Below are 27,036 nucleotides of genomic sequence, written 5' to 3' on the forward strand. Positions count from 1 at the left end.
TGTGTGTGTGTGTGTGTGAAATTACCCTTTCGTACAGTAAGGGAAGCGGATTCTTCATTTGTGTGGCTTTATCTACTGAGACCTCTGCTATCGTACCTTTTCAACGTCTGTATGTCATCCGAATTTACTATGCTTTTAGTCAGTGTATTCCATTCATCCACAACTCTTACACTGCAAGAGCACATCTTTTCATCTTTTATCTTAACAAGTTTCTTGCTTAGTGTTATGTCCTCTGGCTCTTCTATCCCTACATCTTCTGAAGAACTGAAGAATTGTTACCTGCCTGCGTCATTAGTGTCGAAAAACTTAAAAGACTTTCATCAAGTTCATCATTATAATTAGTATCATTAACATTACGTAAAAAAAAAAAAAATATGATGCCCCTCATCGAGAACTGCACCACCAGCAACCAACCGCTCACTAAGGACAGAAAGAAAACGGCTTTTGGAACTAGCATGACCCACCCCAACCCCCTCAAGGACCGAGAGCGTGTGTGATGCTGGCTGATAAGGATCTTACCCCAGCACTGGACGGAGGAATGAGAGAGACGCAAGGGATGATGTTCCATGCTAAGAGTGTGGGTGATGCATGGTGCCCAGACTCAGTTAACTGCCACCTTCCCCCCCACCCCCTCCAAAAAAAAAAATTCCCCGACGAGGTAATCAGATGACCATAATGAGTGGAAAAACATTATTTTTCGTGCCTTTTAAACTTGCAATAATAAATCAACCTTCTGTACGAAAAACGTTCGCCCCCCCTTTTTTTTTTCGAGTCTGCCGTTTATAATTAAAACTTCTTATCGTTGCATAAAGAACGAGTCTATTTTGGGTCGTGTGGGAGCGTGCTGGATGCTGGGAAGTTGGGGAGCAAACACCCCCGGGCGACCAATGCGGACAGCGTCCACACAAATACACGCATACAACCTCACCAGAGGGGTTAGATAAAGAGCAGCATACAGGGGCACACACACAGCAACATACAGAATGTGTATCTTCATGCATTTGTGTACGTAAACATCATTACATCTTTTCATATGGATGTACACACACACAGAGGAAAGGGTCTGAGAGACATGACCCACACATATCTTACTTTATATTTCATGTTTCAAAGGAATACATTGAGATCTCTCCTCCTCCTCAGCTCTCGGAACATGACCTTAGCATTCGAGGTCGTTGGTCAGACACCGTTAGATCTGTATCAACCTATGATATTACAACCCACGTACGCAATTCTTAAAAAATACTATAATTCTGAAGTGTGATGCGAATCTACTGCGTTACATCTTTACTAAAAATTTAGTTCAATCATTCAATTCTACCAGTGAGTAAAGGGAGTTTTGGTGTGTAGTATTTTTTATATTCGAAACATACGTAAAAAAGATAGTCAAATGTACAGGGATGTAGAGCCAAAGCTACTTATATATTTTTTCAATTCTGTAAAGCTCTTTATGTATCGCTATACAGAACGTATGAATCTATGACGCTCTGCGGGAGGAATTAAAGTCTAGTTTCATATGACAGGAGAAAAATAAGAGAACAAAAGCGATACAGTAATGATCTGTCGCGTGGGATCAGAACCGATGATCAGAAGGGTTCGAACACTTTTTCCTAACGTCTGTAAAGTCAACATGAAAAACGTAAGGCAAACTTCATCTAAGAGTAAAGCATTCTATAAAGTGGACAGGAAATACATGACGTAACTGTAATTCTAAGGCTTGGGAGCTGAACTAACCTGGGCACCAAACTGTGCCCCTTGTGCTGAATCAGGCGATCACACAAGAGGAGTGAGAGAGACTAGCTATAGCTAATGCACGGACGTGATGATTGAGTGAGCGACAATGTACATCGTCCTCCCAGAGCACGACAGTCGAGTAACTGAGTACAAGGAAACACATACAAAGCCTTCCAGACTTAGGAGAAGATTCTGTGACACGCGACTGTCTACTGATATGTGTGGGCACTGTGCTTCAAGCATACGACCAATACAGCATTACTAGTTCTTCCATACGGTTCATTCTGTCCAACGGCTGAAAGATGATGTAGCGTCAAAGAACATAAGGCGACTGGGGAAGGCACAGTACCTCCATGGTCAGAGTTCCTGACGGTTTAATCGAAGAAAATGGACCCAACAAAGTTTGTGGAAAATTTCCTTATAGAAAATGGGCAAAGGCAATCTATGGTGTCGCAGGACAAAAAGACTTTATACACAAAAGGAGCCTCCCACAACAGGCCCACAGACTTCACCGTCATACGTAACACAGACCAGCCAAGACCTTTGGTGTCTCCATGAGGAGCCAGACACTATAATGTTCCAAGGTTACTTGAAAAGAGCAGAATGAAACGTTTGGCCAGATAACCAAGTCTCCTCTTACACAGAGCCAGTGGCGCTCACTGCTCACCGTTATATCTGAAATACCATACGTTAGTAGGTTAAAGCCAGGCAGAGGAGGAGCAGCAGATCCAACAAATGATTAGCAGAGATTTACAGACTTACGTCCTGTCAGTGAAGCGTGCCTCGACAGCCTAAGATAGCGTTATCCTTTTACCTAACAGGCAAGAGAGCAGTTGTGAGAGGATCGAACTCATGTGACACTCGGCAAGAAAGATTTGTTGGCAGATGAAGTAAAGTCTTTTCGGAGACTTGAGGCAGCTGTGTATGATGGCAAGGAGAGGCAGGAGAAAGATCCTTACAACACCCCTACAACTCTTCATGTCCAAAACTTGCAGAAAAATACGACTCCCGTCACTAATAACCTTGCTTCAGATGAGGCATTCTGTAGTGTATGGGAGTACGGCCATGGAACACACGACCTGATGGTTGATGCTGTAGGACAGTAATAGTATCTCATACTCCTAATCTGTTACAGATGAAGATTAGATACTAAAGCAGAAGTAATCGAAGACCCAGTGGTTTATGACCGAGGTTCACTATCGGAGGAGGGAAAAAATATGGCAGATTCCTTGTATATATCGATGCAAACAAGATGGTAAAGCAGAAGGGCTCCGGACGAGGGAGGCAAGGCGGCCGAGTACAGCAGCTTGGGCCAGCTCAGAAGAGGTGAGGGCAGCATCACCTTACTAAAACGGGAGGGAAAAATCTGAGTAGGAAAGTATCGTTCCAGAATATTCGAAAGAGGCCAAACGTCAGCAGAAGCACTGTTAGTATTCTGCCTCCTGCAAGGGGGGAAAAAAAAATTCTCTTGTTAAATATTACAGAGCTGCTAGGCCTCCGTAACTGCTCACTTGCGGGAAAAACTCTTCAAATACATTCACTCGTGTCACTAACACGAACTCAGACGGAGTGTAGTAAGACAATACTTCAACATTCAGTTCTTAAGTCACTGGAAGTTATTCTAAAATCTAGTTATGAAACCGTACTCAGAGGTACATGTCATTATCCTTACTTTGGACGTCCTTGTAAAAAAAAAAAAAAACTGAAAAATATGAAGGAATGAACATATGTTCCTAATAGGACCGAAACAGATACTCGGGGAAAAAATAAGAAGAAATGTAGTCACTGCAAGCGATATGTAATTCCAATGTGTATTACGGCTTAATGTGGACGATGTGCGTCAAATCTTGGGAATAACATGTGTCTGTAAACACAAAATGTGCGACTCCCCCTTTCTGGGTCTTCTCTGGCGCTCTGCCATACTCATGGAAAACTTTCTGCAGCTTAGAGCTACGTCCGCTTTCGCCAGAGGTCACGAACTCTGACCTTTAACACTAAGACCATGTCCCATGAGTTAGTGAGGAGAGCAAGGGTCTATATCTGTTCCCAGGCACCCAAAGCATGAGGTCACGCATGTCGGAGCTACCTCCCTTGACGAACATTAAACTCCAAAAATAGGGGGACGTCTGGGAGCGAGAGAGAGAGAGACACACACACACACACACCACCTCTGACAGACAGACAGACTCGTGAGGAAGAAATTCGTGAACTAGAGCGATCTTCAGGAACACTAAAGATGATCTCATCTATGTGTTGGACATGTGTATAGTGTGTCTGGGGAGGGGGAGGAGAGGAGGCAGGGCGGTGCCCCGGCCGGCGTTGCCTTAGCCACTCCCCTCATCCTCCCTCCCTCACCCCCCCCCTCACAATACCTCCCTGCCACACCCACCAGTAACCTCCCTGCCACACCCCTTTAAGCTTCTATACACCTCAATCCTCTCTCTCTCTCTCTCTCTCTCTCTCTCTCTCTCTCTCTCTCTCTCTCTCTCTCTCTCTCTCTCTCTCTCTCCCCTGCGCTCTTCACTAGCGACAGAGGGAGGAGGGAGGTGCTAGCACCGTGATAATGCTCTCCCCTCTCTCCGCCCCCTCCAGCGTTTAAAACCCCTCGGGAAGAGAGGATGATCTGGGCTCTACTTGAAGGAGAGGAGGGGACCACAGGAGGAAGGGGGGGGGGGGGGAGGGGAACCACGGAGATGAAGGGAGAGGAGAAGACCACGCGGGTGGGGGGAAAGGTGGAGTCCACGGGGGGGGGGGGGGACCACGGAGGTGAGGGGAGAGAAAACCATGGTGGGTGAGGAGGATAGGGAACCACAGGGGAGAGAGAGACGAAGAGGGGACAACGAGGTGTGGTAGAGAGGAAGATACCAAGGAGGAGACGAGAAGGAGGGGACCACAGGAGGCAAGGGAGAGGAGGGGACCACGGGAGGCAAGGGAGAGGAGGGGACCACAGGAGGCAAGGGAGAGGAAGGGACCACGGGAGGCAAGGGAGAGGAAGGGACCACGGGAGGCAAGGGAGAGGAAGGGACCACGGGAGGCAAGGGAGAGGAGGGGACCACGGGAGGCAAGGGAGAGGAGGGGACCCTGAATAGCGGGAGGAAGATTATATGAAAGGAGATGGACATGTGAGGGGGGTGGGGGAGGTAAGAGGTTTTTGAGGGGTGAGGGGAGAGGGATGAGGGGAATGTAGGAGAGTGTACAGGTCCCATGAGGCGAGGGGAGGGAGACTACCATTACCTCAGGGGAGTTGAGGATTTCTCTTACCAGGAGAGCCAGCATCCCTCGCTCTCGGCCACTGCAATGTTCCTCCTTCGCTGCCGTGTGTGTCCTGCATCGTGTGTCCTCCAGGCTCCTGCCACTGTATCACTACCACTGCTCTACTACTACTACTACTACTACTACTTCCGCTATTAGTGTATCATCATTATCATAAGCATCTTCATAATTATTATCAATATCATTTCATCATCAAAATTACCATTAATAATACTGCTGTTACTACTACAATTACCACGACTACGGCTAGTTCAATGCTGCTACCACTATTTCTACAACTACTACTACTATTACCACCACAACTATCATTTAAACCAACTCTCAACGAAACAACCTGTGACATTTGCCTCTACATACCGACACTCAAGACTACAGCAGACCTCAGTTATGCGTAGAATAAACTTTACACTTTGATATCATTCTTAAAATTCCATTTAACACTAATTCTATCCGTGAACTCTGACCTTCCAAGGGGGGTAAAAAAGGGAAATTAATAAAGTCTGTCAGTAAGTGTGGACTCAGGGTCAAAGCCGAAATATAAACGGAGAGACGGACGTCAAGTGGGAAATAATATCCAAGATCTGGACAAATATCAGAATAACTGATGATAATACAAGTGAGTGCTGCTGCTCCTTTATTAACCAGAGAATGTAAGACGTCCGTCAGTGTTGTGTGAAAAGATGGTGTTACAGCAAGATATAACCGGATGTCCGGTTACGGAGGAAATGTACTTACCATATGATACATACCGTGGAGTGAGGTACTGACTCGCGTTCCTCATGGCTTCTCTGGACAGACTGACACGTTTACAATCTTCATAATATCACCAAGCCAACCTTAGACAATATCTTCACAACAGGGTATCACTAAACCACCTTCAGACATTATCTTTACAATAAGATATCCCTAAACCACTTTCAGACAACATCTTAATAATCTTCAAGGTACCTCTAAGGTATTCTACTGCATTTTTCTTTTTTTTCTTACAATCTTCAACATGCCACTAAGATATCCTACGACATTTCTTACAATCTTCAAGGTACCACTATGGTATCCTACGGCATTTTTTTTTTTTTTACAATCTTCAAGGTACCACTATAGTATCCTACGGAATTTTTTTTTACAATCTTCAAGGTACCACTACGTTACCCTCAGACATTCCTTTTACAATCTTCTCATGCCACTAAGATATCCTAAGACATCATTTCTACAATCTTCAACATACCGCTAAGATATCTTAAAATATCTTTTTTTACAGTCTTCACCACATCACTAAGATATCCTAAAGATATTACCATGTTTACAATCTTGAAGATACCATTCAATTACCCTACGTTGTCCTCATGCTTACAATCTTCACTATAGCATCAGGTTACCTTGGACCCAGTCACGGCATCCGACGTGCATGGAATGGCGGGACCAGACTCTGTCAAATGAAGACAATATCGTATTAGAGACAACAGGGATAAAATCCCTGCCTCACATGTCAACCTTAAATGCAGCTTGGGAGACAAGAAATTACACAGTCGTCACAACAGGGTACTTAAAAACATGAGCGATATTATCATAATAAAACAGCTAGTCTCTTCATGGAGTAATTACGAGGGTTCTTCTTCCCCGTCTCATTTACAGGATACAACACCGCTCTACACTCAGTGGCTAAGCGTCTACAGTTCATCGTGTAACTCGACGAGCAACAGGTACTAAGAGAGATCAGTAGGGGCCCAAGTATACTACCCTGGCTACTACCTTATATCATGACCTGAACACATTGGTGGCATTTTGGGACATCCCGGAACCTGTAGGACACGATTTTATTCGCCCCATGTCCCCCCTGGATGTTCCTAGGACATCCTGGAATGTGGAAGTGGCACAAAACAGAAGGGGACACTGTGGGTTCCCCTGGCGTACAACAACACGCGTGCCGAGTACCATGACAAAATCCGTAATGTGCCACTGCTCGTCCAACAGATACATCATCTCTTCTGTTGTTATCGATCACGAGATCTTCGGGAAGATAAGTAAACTTTTGACTGGAAAGCGACGTTCCCGGACCTAAATCACCCACTAAAAAAACAGCACGTGTGAAAGTCTGTAGACAGACTTGCAAAAACCCACATGAAGCAGAGCGGGATTATTTCATGACCCCAACTCAAAAGTCTGCACATACGAATCGCATTCAAGTTACCTGGAAGCGGAGAGCAGGCCAGTGTTTACAAGCTGATGAATAACACCAAGAGATGTCAGGTGACAGACAGCCGCGGGTGTCAGATGTGTCAGTCTGCAGCCCTCACAGTCGATCTATACCGGGGCTGTCCAATTTCTGATCGGCTACACAACAACATTTCCACTAATGGCTATTTCGCGAGCCACGTCTATCATTTTTTTTTTTGAAGTGTAAAGGAATGTTACACACACACACACACACACACACACGCACACACAGGATTCTCTCTGTGAGGACTTGGGAGTCTACATCATTCCTAGCCTGTCACCAGTGTCCCACATTTAGAAAATAGTTAAGGAAACAAAAACTGTCTGCTGGCAAATATCAGAATAGCTCTCACGTATATGGTCAAGGCTACATCTAGCCAAGCTGCTCATACCCTGCATAAGGCCACCTAAAGAAGCACAAAGAAGTAAACACAGAAGTCCACAGGAGGACAACAAACTTCGTACCAGATTAAGAGAGCTAAGTTACAAGCAAGCGATAGAAGCCTTAGACCTGTCCACCTCCGAAGACACCAGACAGATGACGTAGACAGTGAACTGTTATTCCAGAGATGAGGAGACTGAACATCTCGAGGACACAGCATGAAACCAAGCGAGAAATCTGTTTAAAACTGATGTAAAACATCACTTTCATAAGAGTGGTGGAGGAATACAATAATCTGACGTAAGACACATGTGGTTAACCCACACAGCAAACACAAACTTAAGAAGCTGTATGATAGAGAATGATCAACAGATGGGGGCCCCACAAGTATATAACACTCCCTCCCTCCCCGTACAATACAGTTGACACAAACAACAGTACGACTTCTTTATGACTATAAAATTAGCGTAATGCCAGACAAATTTCTTCCTTATTATCTTTATAACGATTACGGGAAAATTAGTATCCTACAAACCTCTTTGTATCTTACTTCTGTTCTTTTTTATTTATGATTTTATAGCTTAGAAGGGCAACACCATAGTCTCCCGAGCACGACGGTATGAGCACTGAGGGCGACGCAAGACCCTTGAGCAAGACAGTGCTACCCTTGGGTACGCTGGCTAGCCCGACGTACCCAAGTGTCGTCCCGTCGTCCTCAAGACTCGCCTCGTCGCACTCACGGTGCGTTCTCTGTGACGACCCGCCAACAACCCCGCCTCCCTCCCTCCCTCTCAACCCCCTTCCAATCCCAACCTACAGCACCAGCAGTGACCTCGAAGGCCTCCCCGCCATCCCTGCCCCTCCGCCCGTGGCCAAGAGCCGTGAAGGTCGACCTAAGGACCACGTCTACCACACTGCAGAATCCCGGGCATGTCCTGTCCGCTCCACAAGTGACCACCACCCACCACCACCCCTAGCCACAGCGCCCGCCCATGGATCTGGCCTTGACCAGCGGCAATAAGTCACACCTGCACCTAGCTGTTCCTCCTGCTGTCTATGACACCGGCAGCTGCGTCAAGGGAAACGAATACAGCCGCAGCTGCATCAAGGATCGCCAAGCAACACTAAGGGCACGTGCTTAGTTTCCTCTGCCTCGTTCATCTCAAAAACCCAGGAATTTCAATGTCAGTTCCTGCACCAGGGTGAGACCTGATGACGTCAGGCATAGCCTGGGCTACGGTCATGAGACAGACGCGCACACAAAAAAAACAAACACACACACAGACAGACCAACAGGTGAGAATCTCCCTCCCTCGCTCCCCAACCCCCTCTCACGCCAGCGAAAACCTACAGAGGGAGCTTGTGCCATATTTGCTGGATCCTTTGTTTTGCAAGGTTTTCACTCCTCTTCCCTCCAAACGACTAATGTTTCTCGAGGCCTCCATTTGTGTGTGTGTGTGTGTGTGTGTGTGTGTGATACAATTTGATATCTAAGCACAATACACATCGTGAACAACAATTCTTCAGCAGCTGGACGTTATGTCCCTCGACACAATCATTCTTCACAGGCAGCTGGACGTGTCAGTAAACAAGCATTCGTCTGCAGCGAGACCTGTGTGTTTGCAGACAATCATTCTCCTGCAGCCGGACGCGTCAGTCGACCGTTACTCCACTGATGCTGGATGTATCAATGGATCGCGAAACTGTTCAGGATGGCTAATCAGGAGAGTTCAATTGTCCTGCATCACCGGGTGTCCACAAGCGTTAAAACCCATCACGACGTTATAAAGGAGAGAGTGTCAGTGTACGATCATTCTCCTGCAGAAGGGAAGTGTCGTCACCCTCAAGGTATGTGATTCTTGACCCTCTCCAGCTCTTCCCAAGCTGCAACCATTCCTTGGGTGAAGCATGGGTTGTGTCGAGTTGAAATACTTGTTAATCTAACCTTCATACACTAGACTACGTAGGCCTAGAGCGTGCGTTATCCAGCCAATTGCCTCTCGTAAAACAGCAAGCATGCCCCAACCAAGGACACTTACAACAACCACTCGCTTAGTGAACAACTAATTTGTAAAGAGTCGGCTAATTACCGAATCAATAAGCACACGAGTGTATTCATCTGTTTATCCGAGGAACTCCGAACCGTCGTAGAATTACCACATAACTACCACCTGAATATCGTCCGGGTGTGTGTACTCGGTGATTAACGCACCAACTACTACGAACTACTGTTTAGGAAATGGATGGTTAGCACTCAACTGCAGAGTGACAACAACTACACACATACTCCTTATTACTGCTCAACCCTCCATAAAAATCAACAGAAATAACAGAAAAACATTAAAAAAAACAGATAATAACTACAGAAATGTTATATCCCCACCCCCAAAAAAATAAAGAAGAGGCAGCTGCTATAAATATACCAAATAAAACGCCATAAAACCCATCTAATCGTCATAAAACCTCCACCCACAGTTATGCGCTGCCATGAGAATAAAAGACTGGTGCAACATTCTCTCCTGAGCGCGCATAATCATATAGACCTGAGCCTTGTAAAAAGAGCGTTTTAGCGACTGTATTAAACTAATTGTACTAAGTCTCTGCTGGGATCCTGAGACGTTTATGGCCCCGTTAAGAAGGTATCGAGGTGATAAGAACACCGCAACAAGATATTGGTAAGGGTAAATTCCTCGTAGCTCTTGACAAAAAAAAAAAAGAAGCTTGAGAGACAATTACCTGATCATCCCATTACGTGGAGGTCCCATTAGCACTATTTTTGGTAGAGGGAGGGAGGGAGGAGTGGAAGAGAAGGAAAAAAAAAAGAGTCCCCTTCCAAGTGAAGGTGAGAGGGGTCTGGTGGAGTGGAGGAAGGAAGGTGGGTCGCACCCCGTCGAGTGTTGAGGTGAGGAACAGCAGCCAAAGATTTTCTGAACATTACCTGTGGTTTCCTGTCCCTTGTCTCTCACCTTCCTCCTTCCTTTATACTTCGTCCTGTCTTTCATCTCCAGCATGCTTATCTACTTTCCCTTCTCACTTCTGCTTCTTTCACCAGGTTTATCTTTTTGTTCCTTCCAGCAGAGACAACGGCGAGGTCCTCCCGACCACACCGTCACCAAGCGGCGGTCTGGGTCAGGTCATGGTGACGCCCGTTGCCGCTCGACATCACCACCATTTCCTGTCTCTTACCATCCGCACTGCACCTTCCTCCCTCACCATCTGTATCACATCATCCCTATGTCATCATCTTGCCCTGTTACAGTCTGTAACCCCCTCCTCTCTCCCCCTTGTATTATCTGTACCCTGTATCTTCTACGTTATCATACCTCCCCTTTTCACCATCTGTACTCAATCTCCTTTAGTATGCCTCTCCCTTTTACCATCAGTACCAAACTTCCCACTCCTTGACCATGTGTACCCTGTCTCCCACTGCACCGTGCTCAACAGCTGGAGGTACGTCAGGAAGGGTCTCTAACAACAGCGACTGACTGACTGACTGGCTGACTTCTTTCATTACATTCCCTTGGTGTGTCTCCTCGCCTGTCCACAGTGAGGCTGCTGATGGCCCACTGACCGCCTAAACGGACATACCACACCAATGATGAGTATCTCTCTTCTCATTATTTCCTCGATCATGTAAAATCTATATATAGGAAATCAATGGACGACCACAAAGGAGGGCAATCAATCACTGAGTGTGATAAGTCTTTGATGTATTCCTGAAGATGACAACGGGCGGCAATCTTAACACGTTGAGAACGGCTACTTCACCCCTCGAGTAGAACGATTACACTCCTTTAGTACAACTTAACGCCATGAGAAGGGTGTGTGTGTGTGTGTGTGTGTGTGTGTTGTCACCATCTATCTGGTCAGATGACCCCCAGGGATCTCTTAACATCTTCCACACTCGTGTGAAGAGCTACTCACGCGCCGCCCCTGGCCTTCCACGGCCTCCTGGTCAACTTTGATCTCCTCTGCCACCAGGGAGGGGAAAGCCCCATGAAACATATATATTCTGAGATTATCATATTACTACTACTCACCTGACATGTTCTCAACGAGTTAGCTCACGAGCCTTCCATCAATCCTCCCTCCTGCGTGCGTCATACCTTTCTATAATTCTTCCCACAAGGTTTCCACTCGGCAACCAACAACTCACAAGGCTCGTTCTTCGTAACTCTAGATATTCCTGTTGAGAGCGGCAGTCCTGCCTCTTGGCTACATCTCGTCCTAAGTAGTCGTAAGTATCTGAGTACTTTCCGTGTGTGTGTGTGTACTTTCCCTAGGCAAGGCTCTATCACTGGAGATGTAGAGTTTCGTCAAAGAACTTTCCATTACAGAAGAGTCCACATTTCCCCGCTGCTACTGGAAGAAGCGCAGCCCTGGGGTGCAGGAGTCTCCAGAAAGAGGGTCCTGGGTAATGCCAGGACTCTTTCTTGAGAGAGAGAGAGAGAGAGAGAGAGAGAGAGAGAGAGAGAGAGAGAGAGAGAGAGAGAGAGAGAGAGAGAGAGAGGAATGATAAAGATTTTCTTTATCATCCATCAACTGTAAACCCACTTTTTTTTTTTTCAACCATTTTCTTTCTATACTTTTGTACCTCCCTCGTTTCCTGGCCTGGCTCAGTAGTACTCCTGCACCCACGACCACACTTCCATTTCTTTTCCTCTCCCCCGACACTCGTCTAGAGGGTAGACCTGACTGCCCCCTCCCCTTGCCAGGGTCTGTCCCCCGAACACCTCGTGTGATGATAATGACCCGGCCAGGGGAGGGCCTCTTCACCTAGTAAAACTTGGGCATCACTCGGGTCCTTCTACCTACTCGACTAAAAACTCATTTGCTCAACCAAATTGGGAGGGATTTTACTACGTCCTGGAGAATGGCCTGTAATTTCACCGAGAGGGGCGATAAGAGGGTGGGGCGAGCGTGTGGGGGTGTAGTCTTACGGGCGCACACTGTGGGTGCTGGAGGGGGTGTGGGCGTAGGGGGATTCTGAGCTTGCAGTAGCCTACCAGTGTGTGGGTGTGAGAATATAGCACAGAACAGCGAGTTTATGGGACTGCGGGTCTTAGGGCATTAAGTGTGTGTGTGTGTGTGTGTGTGTGTGTGTGTGTGTGTGTGTGTGTGTGTGTGTGTGTGTGTCTCAAAGGTGTGTGAGCGTCGAGACACGTGGACGGAGGGCTGTCTGAGAGAAGAGCTGTGTAGACTTAGAGTTCCTTACAGAATGTTGCTCCTCAACATTAATGCTGCTCCAACAGTGGTGTATGATAAATATGTAGCGTCAATATGTATATATTTCTCATGTGCGTCCAAGACCTTCTATCTACATGAAGTGTTGACTGGAGGAGAGAAAATGTAGAAAAAGATGAAAAACAACAACAATGTACAGAGGGACATGTGATTCCATGCTGAATCGCACCACCGAGGGAGGACGCACCCTGATGTTAGCTGAGGAGCGTGGCATCCTGTCCACGGCTGTGTACCACTGATACGGACGGAGGTGAGAGGCCACAAACACATCCCTAATGGAATGAACACGACGGAAAACGCTCTGCTGACGCGTATGCAAATATGAGGGGAAGAGACACACCATAGGGAGCAGCTCTGCTTAGGATGATACATGCCAAGGAAACCACCTTGTTTGGTTTGTGTCCTGAAGTACACACAAGAACCCGCTCTCTCTGTGTATGGGGCCGGTAAGTAGGCATTCACTATACAGTTCGAACCGTCCATGTCTAGCCAGCGTGAGTGGAGGACATACACGATACAACCCGGTGTAGTTGTTGTATGGCAGGGCTCGGTTATCATACCACCGACCTCCCTTCTGTAGACGTGACATGTCATTAATCTTGTCCCTACAGATTTAGAGGGACGGGCTACATAATCGATCTTGTTTGTGCAGATGATGGGACGGTATTCACAATATAATCGAACTCATCTGTGAAAGTGGCCCTACACACACAACCTTCTGTGACAGGGCTGTGAGAGTGGCCACGCAACACCCAGCCCTCTGGAACAAGGTTGTTTGAGTGGCCAAACACACACAAGTCTCTGGGACAAGACTGTGACAGCGGCCACACACACACACACACACACACACACACACACATACAACTCTCTGAGACAAGACGACTGCGAGAACGGCCACACAAACCCAATTCTCTGGGGCAAGACAGAGATAAGAAGAAACTTCTATGATAGATAAGACTCCATGATAATGCTCACAGTCTCGACACCAGGCAATAACAGGTGACACTTCTGGTTTACAACCTCACGTTTTCATTTCTGTCTATGACCTCCCAGTGTAACTCTCTAATGATAAACGATACATGGGAATAACCTTGACAGGTTCTGCCATCCTATAGCCCTGTGATCATGAACACAACCTTGTTTTCATGCAATTAGTGAGAACATGGAAATCATGAGACAACGTAACATCTAACGCCCATTCCTAACAGAGATTTCCTTATTACCGTTAAGCAAGCCTCAGGATGGCTACCCCGGTGCATTGTGGAAAACAGGTGACCGAAAACATGGAGGACATGACGAGCGAAACGCCGTGGATCAATGTTTGAGGAGAGGCGGGGGTCTTGCCTGGGATATTGCTACACAACGCAGGACCAGCAAATCCATGAGACGATGATGTCCATTCCGCGTCTGTCCCAGGCACTTTGGTGAAGCAAAGCACTTTCTTGAGTGCACGGTAAGTCAATGCATGTACTCCCCGTGTGTGAATGTACTCACAAAGTACATGTAAACACTAAGTCAATGCATGTACTCCCTGTGTGTGAATATACTCACTAAGTACATGTAAATACTATGTGACTATGGACTATGTACTCCCTGAGGGCAGGTGGGACCACTCCATATCCTCCCTGTGTTTCAGTAATGCTGCTCCCTGAGAGCATATGGGAGTTCGTGCATTTGCTCCCTTGGTGAGCGTACGTACTTTCTGGTCGCATGTGGGGGTCAGTGCATGTGTTCCCTGCGTGTATGTATGTGCCCCCGAAGTGCACGTGTGGTCAGCGCAGGGAATCCCTGGCGGGGTCAGTCCCCACACACAGGCCCGTGAGTGAGGTGTCGTCATCGCATGTATGACGGGTGTTCAACCTCCCGCCCCGGCTGGGGTGTGGGAGAGGATATCCGCACACACGTGTGGACAGCGAAACAACTGACGGCGGAAGCTGGCCACAATGATGATGATCATGATGATGATGAAACAATAACAACAGAGGCAAAAAAATTCCGTACGGGAGTAAAGGGGTGATAATTGCAACACCGCCAACGGGAACAATAGCAGAAAAATCGAGAGGAAAACACGTGTGGAGTAATTATATTGAATGAACCATCATGATGTATAACAGTCTACACTGACATGAGCTCTGGGAAAGCTATTCTGACAGATACATTGTAACAGCTTGAATAAGAATGGGATACCGCTATGTCTGGCACGTACAACGTGGTTCTGCAGTCCAAAGTTAAATGATCTACCCATTTTGGGCACATGCTGCTATAACACTGCATGAGAGCGTGACCCTTCTTCATCACTGACTTAAGGCCTTCAGGAACTCTGCCCATGTCACAGTCAACGACGTACTTGCAGACGTTCCTCTCCTGTATCTGGGCTTTGCAAGCCCCTAGCCTAAGCCTTCCTACTAGAACTAATTCTAACAATGATGACACTGTGACCCGGAGTCTGTCTGTAGTGGCGGCAGGTGGTGGGAGGTGGTCTGGCTGCCAGGGAGCCAAGTGTAAGGAGGGCCCACAGATGGCATGGCAAGTTGGTCAGACTGCCTGGAGACCAAATGGTGGGGACTCTCTATTATGCTAATCTTCCTACATGGCCCACACACATAATGAGGGGTGGTATATGTACGTGTGCGTGTGTGATTTCTGCATCCTGACGCTACACAGTGTGAAGATACACACCCTCAGTCAAGGGCTACAACACCGTATGTAGACGTCAAATGCTGAGACTTACACTCGTCCTGGTGCCACGCACCCGACACTACACAGTGTGAAAAGCACTCTTGTGTTTCACCTCCCTCCCTAGCCATACGCAGCTGAATGGTGTGTTCCTGTCAGCTCCCCTCCTCCGCTGCACCAAGGACATACGAAAATCCTTCGAATATCTTTTCTAGTTTACTGCACCCACGTATCAGATTTCTTCACACTCTTATTACTTTGTTTCACAGCAAACACATTCATCAAAACACCTATGGCATTTGTCAATGCCAAACAGCACAGCTTTATATATATATATATATATATATATATATATACACACAGAAACAATCTAAATCCTTACTGATTCCCAACAACTACATTAGAAAAACATTACCCGCAATTTAAGAAGTTCTGTGTTTGAGAAAAGACCAATTAATTAAGTAAAGCTAAGGGGGAACTAATTAACAACTCCGTCGTCTACTTACCGTGAATTCTCTTTTACTTGCTATTTCTTTTAAAGGGAAACTACACAAAAATGAAGACTTTTCTCATACATAAATCAAAGTGATTAAACGAAACAGTTAATCTTAACGACTAACGTAAAGTTAACCGCTGAGAAACCTAAGAATAAACTCCTTGTTCTGTTGGAAATAAAACTACTGGCTCGGCAAATAAACTCTCACTCAAGTGCCATAAATATTAAAGCTCGTTAGAACAAGGGCGATCTCCAAGTGCTGCCACCACCATGGGTGTGGGCAATTGTCATCCCAGGAACCCAAGTGCAGGTAGTGTACTGATAAAGTTAAGTGACACTTGAGAAAGAACACTTTCTATCAGTTCTAACATGAAGAAAACAGTCATCAGCACATACGTGAACACTCTACGCCAGGTTCTAGCATGAAGATAGCAGTCACTGGCACATACGTGAACACTCTACGCTAGTTCTAGCATGAAGATAGCAGTCACTGGCACATAAGTGAACACTCTACGCCAGTTCTAGCATGAAGATAGCAGTCACTGGCACATACGTGAACACTCTACGCCAGTTCGAAGTGTCACAACCAGAAGGAAGTGACCGACCGGTGGCGAAAACCATGAAGACAACAACGTCCATTTCATCGCCAGGTGCAGACGATCTGGAGATCTACTTCTGCCAGAGTCAGCCATCAACTGCCACAGGAACTTAACACTTACCGCCACTACAGCAGAAACTTAACACTTACCGCCACTACAGCAGAAACTTAACACTTACCGCCACTACAGCAGAAACTTAACACTTACCGCCACTACAGCAGAAACTTAACACTTACCGCCACTACAGCAGAACGTGCGGTAAATGCCATAAAAATGAACTCCAAGTGTCACTGTCAAGGAGAGGAGAGAGAGGGGCGAGTGTTACTGAGGGTACTTAATACGAGAGGTGATCATCTGGCCAGACGCACGGGGGGGTGTGTGACACGGTCTGGGGTGACACCCCCTCGCCCACCCGTAAGGTGAGGAGGGGGACATGACACAGCGTGGGCTGACGAGAGCGAGGCGGAGGAGGAGGAGGCAACATGATGAAAAATGTTCTGTAAGACGGTGACACGACACGGTAGCTCCGAGAGCACAGGTCAAAGGTCAGACGAGGAGAGATGCTCACGCGATGTAAGGGACACACACACACTTCCCCTCTCCCAGCCCTGCTGTACCCCTCTTCCTGCTCTGTTGCTTCCTCCTCTCCCAACACTGCTGTTCACCTCTCCCAGCCTTGCTGTTCCTCTCCCAACCCTGCTGTTCACCTCTCCCAGCCTTGCTGTTCCTCTCCCAACCCTGCTGTTCACCTCTCCCAGCCTTGCTGTTCCTCTCCCAACCCTGCTGTTCCCACTCTCAAGTCTAATGTTCCCCTTAACCAACACAACTGTTCCCCTTTCCTTACCTGCCGTCCCCTCTCCTAACCCTGCTGTTTCCCCTCTCCTATCCCTACTGTTCCCTTCCCCCTCTCCCAGCCTTACCGTTCCCTCTCCCTGTCCTACTGGTCCCCCTCTCCCAGCTCTGACGTCCCCCCCTCTCCCTACCACATTGTTCTACCATACGAACGTCTTTGCTATCCTTTCACTCAATACTTTTCGGAGTTATTCATTTCGAGTCCAAGACACCGCAGGATATAATAGACAGAGCCCATACACACACACACACACACACACACACACACACACACACACACACACACACAGACTAACAGACACTGACAGGCATAGAGACACACACACCCACCTGATGACAACCTCCAGGCTTTATATATATCAATTTGACGATGTTGCAGTCCACTGTTCTTCGAAGAATTCTGGTATGGCATAACCAAAGGTCATCACGTGAAAGTAAAGAAAAAAAAACTTATGAAAATGGATGTTAAATAAGTACTTCTTATGGCATAATAAAGGACGAATGGAATAAAGTGAGTGAGAACATGGGCAATGCAGACAGCATACACAAGTATAAATACCAGATGGTTTAAGAGATGAGGCCACCCCGAGTGTATGACCCCCTCTCCGTACAGCACAAATACGTCATCACACAAACACACGAGGCTTCAAGGTGTAGTGGTGAGCGTTACTGACCATGAGACTGCACGGGCCCGCACGGCTTCGAATCTTGAGCCCGACAGCCGGCCCACACCCAACCCAGGCATTGATTCTCCTCTCGGGGATAGTCTGTAAATGTGGGTACCTGGCTTGAGCTGCTCTGTGTGTGTGTGTGTGTGTGTGTGTGTGTGTGTGTGTGTGTGTGTAAAGGAGTGAAGGAATATTACATACATACAAGGATAAGAGAGGGGGCAACACGTGTAAATTTCTTTTCGACACACACACAGACACACACACACACACACACACACACACACACACACACACATAATTCTTTTTTTCCCCCCAGTGAGCAACACTGCACGGTCAAAACATGCCCCACTCATGGCCATCCCCGGTGGAATGCAAAGATGATAAGGAAAAAAAAAAAAAAAAAGAATGAACTCAATCAGATCCCCTCGTGTGCTTGACGACCTGAAAGGAAGACAGGTTATAGGAAGACGGTAAGTACGTGGGGGAAGACCAACCCATGTCTCATGTACACCAACGCCTGGGAAACACACACACACACACACACACACACACACACACACACACACACACAAGGACACAGTAACAGACACACAGGCTAACATATATATATATATATATATACATGTACCGAGGGGAATAAACTGGGTCACGTGTCAGTCAAAGTCTGGATCAAAAGGTCAGAGTTCAGGCCACCGCGGCATGCCATACGAAAGGTCGGGGGTCACAAGCACAAACGGACGCAGACAAGGCCACAATTGGACAGAGACAAGGTCACAGTCGGAGAGTGACAAGGTCACAGTTGGACAGTGAACATGGCAACAGCTGAACAGTGACAAGGTCGAAACTGACAACAAGGACACTGATTATTCCCGTAATCTACACACTCCTACATCCATCTATCTATCCATCTATCTATCTATCTATCTATCTATATATGGCGTCCTAGCTTCGTCTCTTCGATGTATATCAACTGACTGTTATATTTCTCTCTTGTGTCTCCCCTGATGATGTGATTATTACACGAAAGTGCACTTGGGAACTTTTCGTGTTTCATTTTCCCCCTGGACTCATAGGAATATATATATATCAACTTTCGTCTGTATTGCAGCTGCTGCTGTAGGCTATTATTCGGCACATTTTCGACAAGCGTGAATTTGCCATGGACTCGCGAGTGTCCAACGAAGACCATTAGTGCTGTACGAGTGAGTGTGGAGGGATGCTCGAGCCTCGTGTTTAAACTTTCTTTCATGTCTTCCTACACTCAGGCAGACATGAAAGATCCCCGGGGGAGAGAAAAAAAAATATATAATTTGCATGAATAAATTATTCATGAGTTTTACCTTGTATATCTCCAGACCGGAGTGTCTTTTCCTGCGTTATTTGCAGCAGAAGTTGTCAAGGAACGAAACTTTCTGAGAGATTTCTACCTACTAAGGATTCACAGCCCTGAACATTTTCTAGTTATCATCCACTCAAACCCCCAAAGTCATCATCCCCTGAAATTTTCTAGTTATCATCCACTTAAACCCCCAAAGTCATCATCCCTTGAACATTTTTCAAGATGTCATGCCCCTAAAGCCTTTCTGTATATCATGCCCTTGAACCCTGAGCCCTCACAAGCTATCAGGCCCCTGGTCCTCAAAAGCTTACTAGGTATTATGCCCTGAACTTTGAACACGTCTTGGTAACTCTAACCCTAAAGCCCTAAGCACTTGTAACTCATCACGACCCTGATTCTTGAAAATGTTCTAGTCGTCATACCTCTGAACACTGCTATGTTATCATGCCCTGAACACCGCTATGTTATCATGCCCTGAACACTGCTATGTTATCATGCCCTGAACACCGCTATGTTATCATGCCCTGAACACTGCTATGTTATCATGCCCTGAACACTGCTATGTTACCATGCCCTGAACACTGCTATGTTATCATGCCCTGAACACTGCTATGTTATCATGCCCTGAACACCGCTATGTTATCATGCCCTGAACACCGCTATGTTATCATGCCCTGAGCATTTCCCAGTTATCATGACCATTCTAACAACCTGCTTGTTATCAACCTCCTAAGCCCTAAACACGTCTAAGTCATCGTGGCATTAAAGGAAAAGGATTTACAGCTGAAGTGGTTCACAGATGGAATAGGAGGGAACATCATGAGAGGATAGTCAATTTTCCTTCCTCAAATCTCTCTCTCTCTCTTTTACCTCACATCTGTTTCACTTTCCTCTGGACTAGGCACTATCATCACTTTATCTCTCTCTGCCCTATTTCATTCTCCAAACTCACACTTCTACCGCCTCTCTCTCTCTCTCTCTCAACCTGCCCCTTGTGTTCCACCCAGACCCTCCTCCATAGCCCACGCCTCGCAACCGTACAACATTGTTGGAACCACTATTCCTTCAAACATACCCATTTTTGCTTTCCGAGATAATGTTCTCGCCTTCCACACATTCTTCAAGGCTCCCAGAATTTTCGCCCCCTCCCCCACCCTGTGATTCACTTCCGCTTCCATGGTTCCATCCGCTGCCAAATCCACTCCCAGATATCTAAAACACTTCCCTTCCTCCAGTTTTTCTCCATTCAAACTTACCTCCCACCTGACTTGACCCTCAACCCTACTGTACCTAATAACCTTGCTCTTATTTACATTTACTCTTAACTTTCTTCTTTCACACACTTTACCAAACTCAGTCACCAGCTTCTGTAGTTTCTCACATGAATCAGTCACCAGCGCTGTATCATCAGCGAACAACAACTGACTCACTTCCCAAGCTCTCTCATCCACAACAGACTGCATATATATATATATATATATATATATATATATATATATATATATATATATATATATATATATATATAAGCACTTCTTCACATCTTTCTTTGAACAAGTTTCTCGCTTAATATCATGCCATGGCCTCTTGTTGCAACTTTCTACATCCTCTTCAGTGTGTACATCATCAAGATGGTTTTAAAACCTGAAATGTTGCGATGCGGTTACCTTCCGTACTCCTCTCTTCCATGCTGGAGAAGTTTAAGGCCTCTAAGAGCCCTTCCGTGTAACTAAGCCCTATTACTTTCTGGCTCCGTCTTTGCTGCCCTCCACTGCACCTTCTCTGTAAGCTCTTTGTGATTCTTCAGGTGCAGTGACCAAACCTGAGAAGGTCACACTACTTCTGGCTTAATGTCTGGATGCGTACAGCTTCATGAATACTTTCCTTCTCCATAAACTGGCATGCATCTCTAATACTTGCCACCAAACAGTTCGTCTCCTTTACTATTCTCCTAAAGTGGGGCTCTGGCGGCAGGTGTGTGTGTGTGTGTGTGTGTGTGTGTGTGAGAGAGAGAGAGAGAGAGAGAGAGAGAGAGAGAGAGAGAGAGAGAGAGAGAGAGAGAGAGAGAGATACCGTTCATAGGGAGAAAGATCACATACGGACGGCCTAGGATCGGGGAGCAATTAAAGACTAAGAAGAATACGAAGGAAACACATTGTAGCACACAGAACTGGGGGGGAGCAACAATAACGACAAGATAATATAAATCAACGCAAGATTTGAGGGAAGCAGGAGCAGAAAGGAAAGAAAATGGTGAACAGGAGAAGGGAGAATACACAGAAGCATGACAGCCTAAAATAGACACGTGGACGACACTGGAGGAAATGCTGGAGCAAAATCAATATCCAAGAGAATTACTGAGCGGAGATGAGGGCAAGATATTGTGGGGGAGAGATGCGGCTGGTGGGTGAGGCCTGGCTGGTGGGTGAAGGTAGTTGTGGGTGAGGTACTGCTGGTGAATGAGGGGAGGTGTGGCGGGTGGGTGAGGCGTGGCTGGTGGGTGAGGTATAGCTGGTGAATGAGGGGAGGTGTGGCGGGTGGGTGAGGCGTGGCTGGTGGGTGAGGTATAGCTGGTGGATGAGGGGAGGTGTGGCGGGTGGGTGAGGCGTGGCTGGTGGGTGAGGTATAGCTGGTGGATGAGGGGAGGTGTGGCGGGTGGGTGAGGCGTGGCTGGTGGGTGAGGTATAGCTGGTGGATGAGGGGAGGTGTGGCGGGTGGGTGAGGCGTGGCTGGTGGGTGAGGTATAGCTGGTGGATGAGGGGAGGTGTGGCGGGTGGGTGAGGAGAGGCGTGGGGTAAGAAAGCGACGTATATATGAGTCTGCGAAAATGAAGCACATTATAAAGAGGAGAGAGAGAGAGAGAGAGAGAGAGAGAGAGAGAGAGAGAGAGAGAGAGAGAGAGAGAGAGAGAGAGAGAGAGAGGAGGGGGGGGGGGGGAGAGGCAAAGAGCGATAACACCGAAGGGCTGGAGAGCAGTACAAGAAGAAGGCGCCACGAGAATAAATAAAGCCAGGTACAATACGATGGTGGTGGACTTAGTACATACATGCATACATACATACATGCATGGCGGGTGTGAGGACGAGGGTGACACACACTGACACCATCGCCGGCCAGGATAAACCATTTACCCAATTTCATACCGAGATCAAACGTGCAATTATCGCCCGTAAAATTTCCGTTTCCCTTTTTCCTCAACCTTACAGGGCCTTTACAACACTTCCCTCACGGCCCTTTATACCATTTCTGTTTCCATATTTCTCTCCCTCGCCGTGGCCCCTCCAGTCCCTATTTCCGTCCTAACCTTAACAATCCCCCGTTTCTATGCATCTCTTTGCCCACCGTCCTAACAATATATGTATTTCCGTATTCCTCTCTCTCTCCTCTCTCCTCCTCTCTCTCTCTCTCTCTCTCTCTCTCTCTCTCTCTCTCTCTCTCCTCTTCATGGCTCTCACACTCTCTAATGCCTATATCTCCCCCTTAGCCCTTGCGATCTCCCTCCCCTAGCTCGATCTTCCTTCCACTTATGACCCTTGCCATCTCCCTACATTAGCTTAATCTATCTCCCTTATTTCTCTCCCACCCCACCCCATTACACAAGTCCCCAGTGTCTATTTCCGTTCATGTCACCTCCTGTTCGCTTCCCACCCCACCCCATCCGCTTCACTCCCCTCTACCACCCAGCCCTCCCATCTCGCCCGCCTCACCCAACCCTCAAATCTCGCCCGCCTCACCCCATCCTCCCATCTCACCCGCCTCACTCTTCCCTCTCTCACCTCATCTGCCTCACCCCACCCTCCCATCCCACCCGCCTCACCCTATCCTCCCACCCCACACCCCTATATCTACCCTCCCACCTCCCTAAACTCTTACTCTCAACAAAGAAAAGAAACGAAAATAGAATAATAAATATTTCCTCCCTCTATCTTTGTCACAAAGCCTTTATGGATTTTTTCCTCGTAGAATGGGGTGAAGAGGGCTGGGATTGGTGTGGGGAGGACTGGGCTGGGGAGGACCTGGGGTGGGGAGATTTCGGGTGAGAAGATCTTGGGTGGGTTACACTAGGATGGGGAGGACTGGCGTGGGATGGCCTGGGGTTGGGAGGGAATGAGATGGGGAGGTCAGGGGTGGAGAGAACTGGCGTGGGGAGGACTGGCGTGGGGAGGACTGGCGTGAGGAGATCAGACGTGGAGAGCACTAAGGCAGGGGGGGGGGAAACTGGGGTGGGGAGGACTTTGATGGAGAGGATGTAGAGAAGGAGGGGGACCCGAGGGCTGAAGGAAGAGAGACGGATGAAGAAGAGTGGACACCAGGAGTGAGACAGAGAGGAGTGATCTATTTCTTATTTCCATCTGCATAACACTGGCAGCGTCAGGACTCACGTCATCGCCACACACACACACACACACTTACACACACACACATTCATCCATCTGTATATTTATTTTTCAGCAGTGTTCGCCGTTTTCCACGGAGGCGACTCCGGGAAAAGACGACGAACATCCCATCACTTGCTCACATCCATTTTCCCATCATTTGCTCACATCCATTTTCTATCTGCCAGGTATAATGCACTGACACCAGAACCTCCTATCCACAGCCAAGCCCTACGGAGCTTTGTGTGGTTTTCTCGCGACCGCGACAACACGTCGCCCCATGAATACCACATCTCTCCAATTAGCTCTATCCCATGCACGCTTCACATCCTCCTGCACGATCAAAGAAGAACCGGTCACTCGAGCGTTCTTTTACTCCATTCTTTCTATCTCGTCCTCAGTTTCCCCTTTCCCCTTGTCCCCTCCACATCTGACACGGATACGCTCTTAGGCTTGCACGGTCTTGCACCCGGAACGACACGGAGACGCAAGTACATATGTAAGATACGCAGACACAAGTACATACATACCACTTTAACGATACATAACACGCTGATGCGAGGGAAAAGAATGGACACTTTTTTTTCTTACTGATTTGGCAAAAGCACTTGAAGTTAATCGCAGAGCACTACAACAGAAAGTATCAAAACATGAAGAAAGACCAATAGAAAAACAGATAAAAAAAAATTACAACCAACAAATCATTCAAAATAGCTGCAAAAAAAAAAAAAAGGAAACATGTTATACGGAGTCTTTACCGGTGATCCACATAGAATCAACCTCTACGCTATATGTAATCCTGGTATCTGACATCGATAAAGATATACACGGAAGCACAATATGATGTCAAGCAGATGACACGAGAATGAGGAAAACAGTAAGAAAACGAACACCAAGAAAAGATGGAGAGAGATCTGAACACCATGTATGAATGTGCGGATGAGAATCTAACGCAAGTCAAGGAGGAGAAATTCGAACAAGTACTGTGTTAGTGTACAAAGAGCATCACTTCAGTACCTCCAAAGGAAAATCCTACTGGAAGAGACTCAGAGAATGAAGTAAACGTCAAGGTTTTGAGAATCATTAAAAATGAGAAGCTTGAACTCCAAGAACACGCTCATAAGACATCGCTCTCAAACTAAATGATGAGCGGTATGATACGAAGAACTTTTGCAATTAGAGACAAAAACATAATGATGAAAAAGTTTAATATATAAATGACCGGTAATATATATATATATATATATATATATATATATATATATATATATATATATATATATATATATATATATATATTTCTAAAACCGAAGGACTTAACTCTTGGGTTTTAGGGTCAAACGTTTAAGGGCTATTGAACATAGTGTAAAAAAGTGAAGGAAAGAAATTTATGACACTGGGACATGACTCAGACAACCTAGAAATTTCTTTTCCAAATGGAGAGGATATAAGAATCTAGTGTACGAGGCGCTGAAAAAATTGCATACAAGGAGGGTTAGGGAGACAGCTTTTAAAGTATAGCAATATAAGGTCTTGGCGATATAGAAGGCCGGGAACAACAACTTAAGGAGAAAAAGAACTTTAAGGGGGTGTGGAAAAAAAAGGTTTAAGGGTTGGGAAGTGTAAAGGCTGACGGATGTACGAGTGTAAGGGACATCAACGTAGAGAATAAAGAAGGGACGATAAGGGCTGCGGAAGAAACGTTTAAGGGCTGGCAAGTATGAAGGCTGGGAGCCGTAAATGTAAAGACTTAAGAGGGAAAATTAAGGTCTCTCGAGAGAAAAGTAATGGGAGGAGTAAAAAAAAAAAAAAAAAGGCTGAGGAAAGTCAAAGTGAAGTGTAAAATTGGAACATTCGGGGCCGTGGAGGAGGAGGAGGTTCAGGGGTGGTGCTGTGTGAAGGAGGGCAGAGGGTGGAGATGGAGAAGATCAAGACCGCGGCGGAGATGTGAGAACCCCCTGCAGAAGGGCAGGCAGCAGCAGCCAGGGCAACTTTAAGGGCCGACTGGTTTTAAGACCAGGGTGACTTTAAGGGCTTGAGGGGGAATTTAAGGTCTTGAGAAGTTGGAGGGTTGGAGGGTTGGATGAGGAGGAGGAGGAGGTGGTGGAACTTGGGAGGCTGGGGGAGTTGGAGGATATGAGGGAGGGAGGGACGGAACGAGAACGGAAGAGGGGATAGAAAGGGACAGAATATGGAAGAAGGGGAAAGTAAAGGAAGAGGTAGACAAGAAAATAAACGATATTAGGAGAAAAAAAAAAGATTAAGAGGGGGAGAGGGAAGATAGAACATAAAAAAATAAATGAAAGACTAAGAGTGGATGGAAGAGAGAGAGAGAGAGAGAGAGAGAGAGAGAGAGAGAGAGAGAGAGAGAGAGAGAGAGAGAGAGAGAGAGAGAGAGAGAGAGAGAGATCAAAGGAGCAGTTTGTGGTACTAAAGAAGCAGGCACTAAGGTTCTACAAAAAAAAAAAAAAAAGAAATCTTACCGGTGGGAATGACAGAGCCTCCAACATTCCCGGTATTGGTGTGTGTGTGTGTGTGTGTGTGTGTGTGTGTGTGAGCGAGACCACACGGCAAAGATGGCGTCTCGCCATATGTCCTCAAAAGAGTGGGCAAAAAACCCTCCAGGTCTCGTTCGAAGAGAAGTCTCTACTGACAGATTACGAGAGAACGTATGTAGAACCATTCTTTAAGGAAGGTGAGACATTACGTATGCAAATTACTAGTAGACAGTAAATCAAGAAAGAGAAAGGTGGTTTCTTGTTAAGGGAAAAACTATGTTAAGAAACATGGATTCAAATGGGGCGTGGTCATGCAAAACAAATGCCCTGGACTTCTATGAGAAAGTATAAGCGGCACCTTAGAAAGCAGAGATGGACGTGTGGAGTACGCGTATTTGGAATGCCAGAAGGCCTTTGACGCTTTTCCGCTAAACTGAAAAACGAATCATGACGCTATATACAAATGACGGGGAGAACATCCTCAATGGATCAGAAGGTACCTTTACAGTGGAAGAAACAAAGAGCATAAGCAAGTCATACCTTTTCGTACACGCGTTCCTTAGGGCTCACTACAGGAACCACTGTTATTTCTGATCTCGGTAGACTTGAAACACATCGAGACGTGACTGTAGATGTTACCAGAATCTTGAAAGAGGTATGGCGAATTCGCAGATGCATCGAT

At 46.6% G+C, this 27,036-nt stretch overlaps 1 long non-coding RNA gene across 1 annotated transcript; it reads right to left on the reverse strand.

The window, feature by feature from the left end:
- Positions 1–5,597: 5,597 nt before the first annotated feature.
- Positions 5,598–27,036, reverse strand: LOC139759346 (uncharacterized). Its single transcript, XR_011715040.1, has 3 exons — positions 26,895–27,036; positions 17,801–17,870; positions 5,598–6,433 (listed from the first exon to the last, which is right to left on the reverse strand). It is a non-coding gene; the product is annotated as an uncharacterized lncRNA (long non-coding RNA).

This window comes from Panulirus ornatus, chromosome 32 (assembly GCF_036320965.1).
Source record: "Panulirus ornatus isolate Po-2019 chromosome 32, ASM3632096v1, whole genome shotgun sequence".
NCBI classification, from domain to species: Eukaryota; Metazoa; Arthropoda; class Malacostraca; order Decapoda; family Palinuridae; genus Panulirus; species Panulirus ornatus.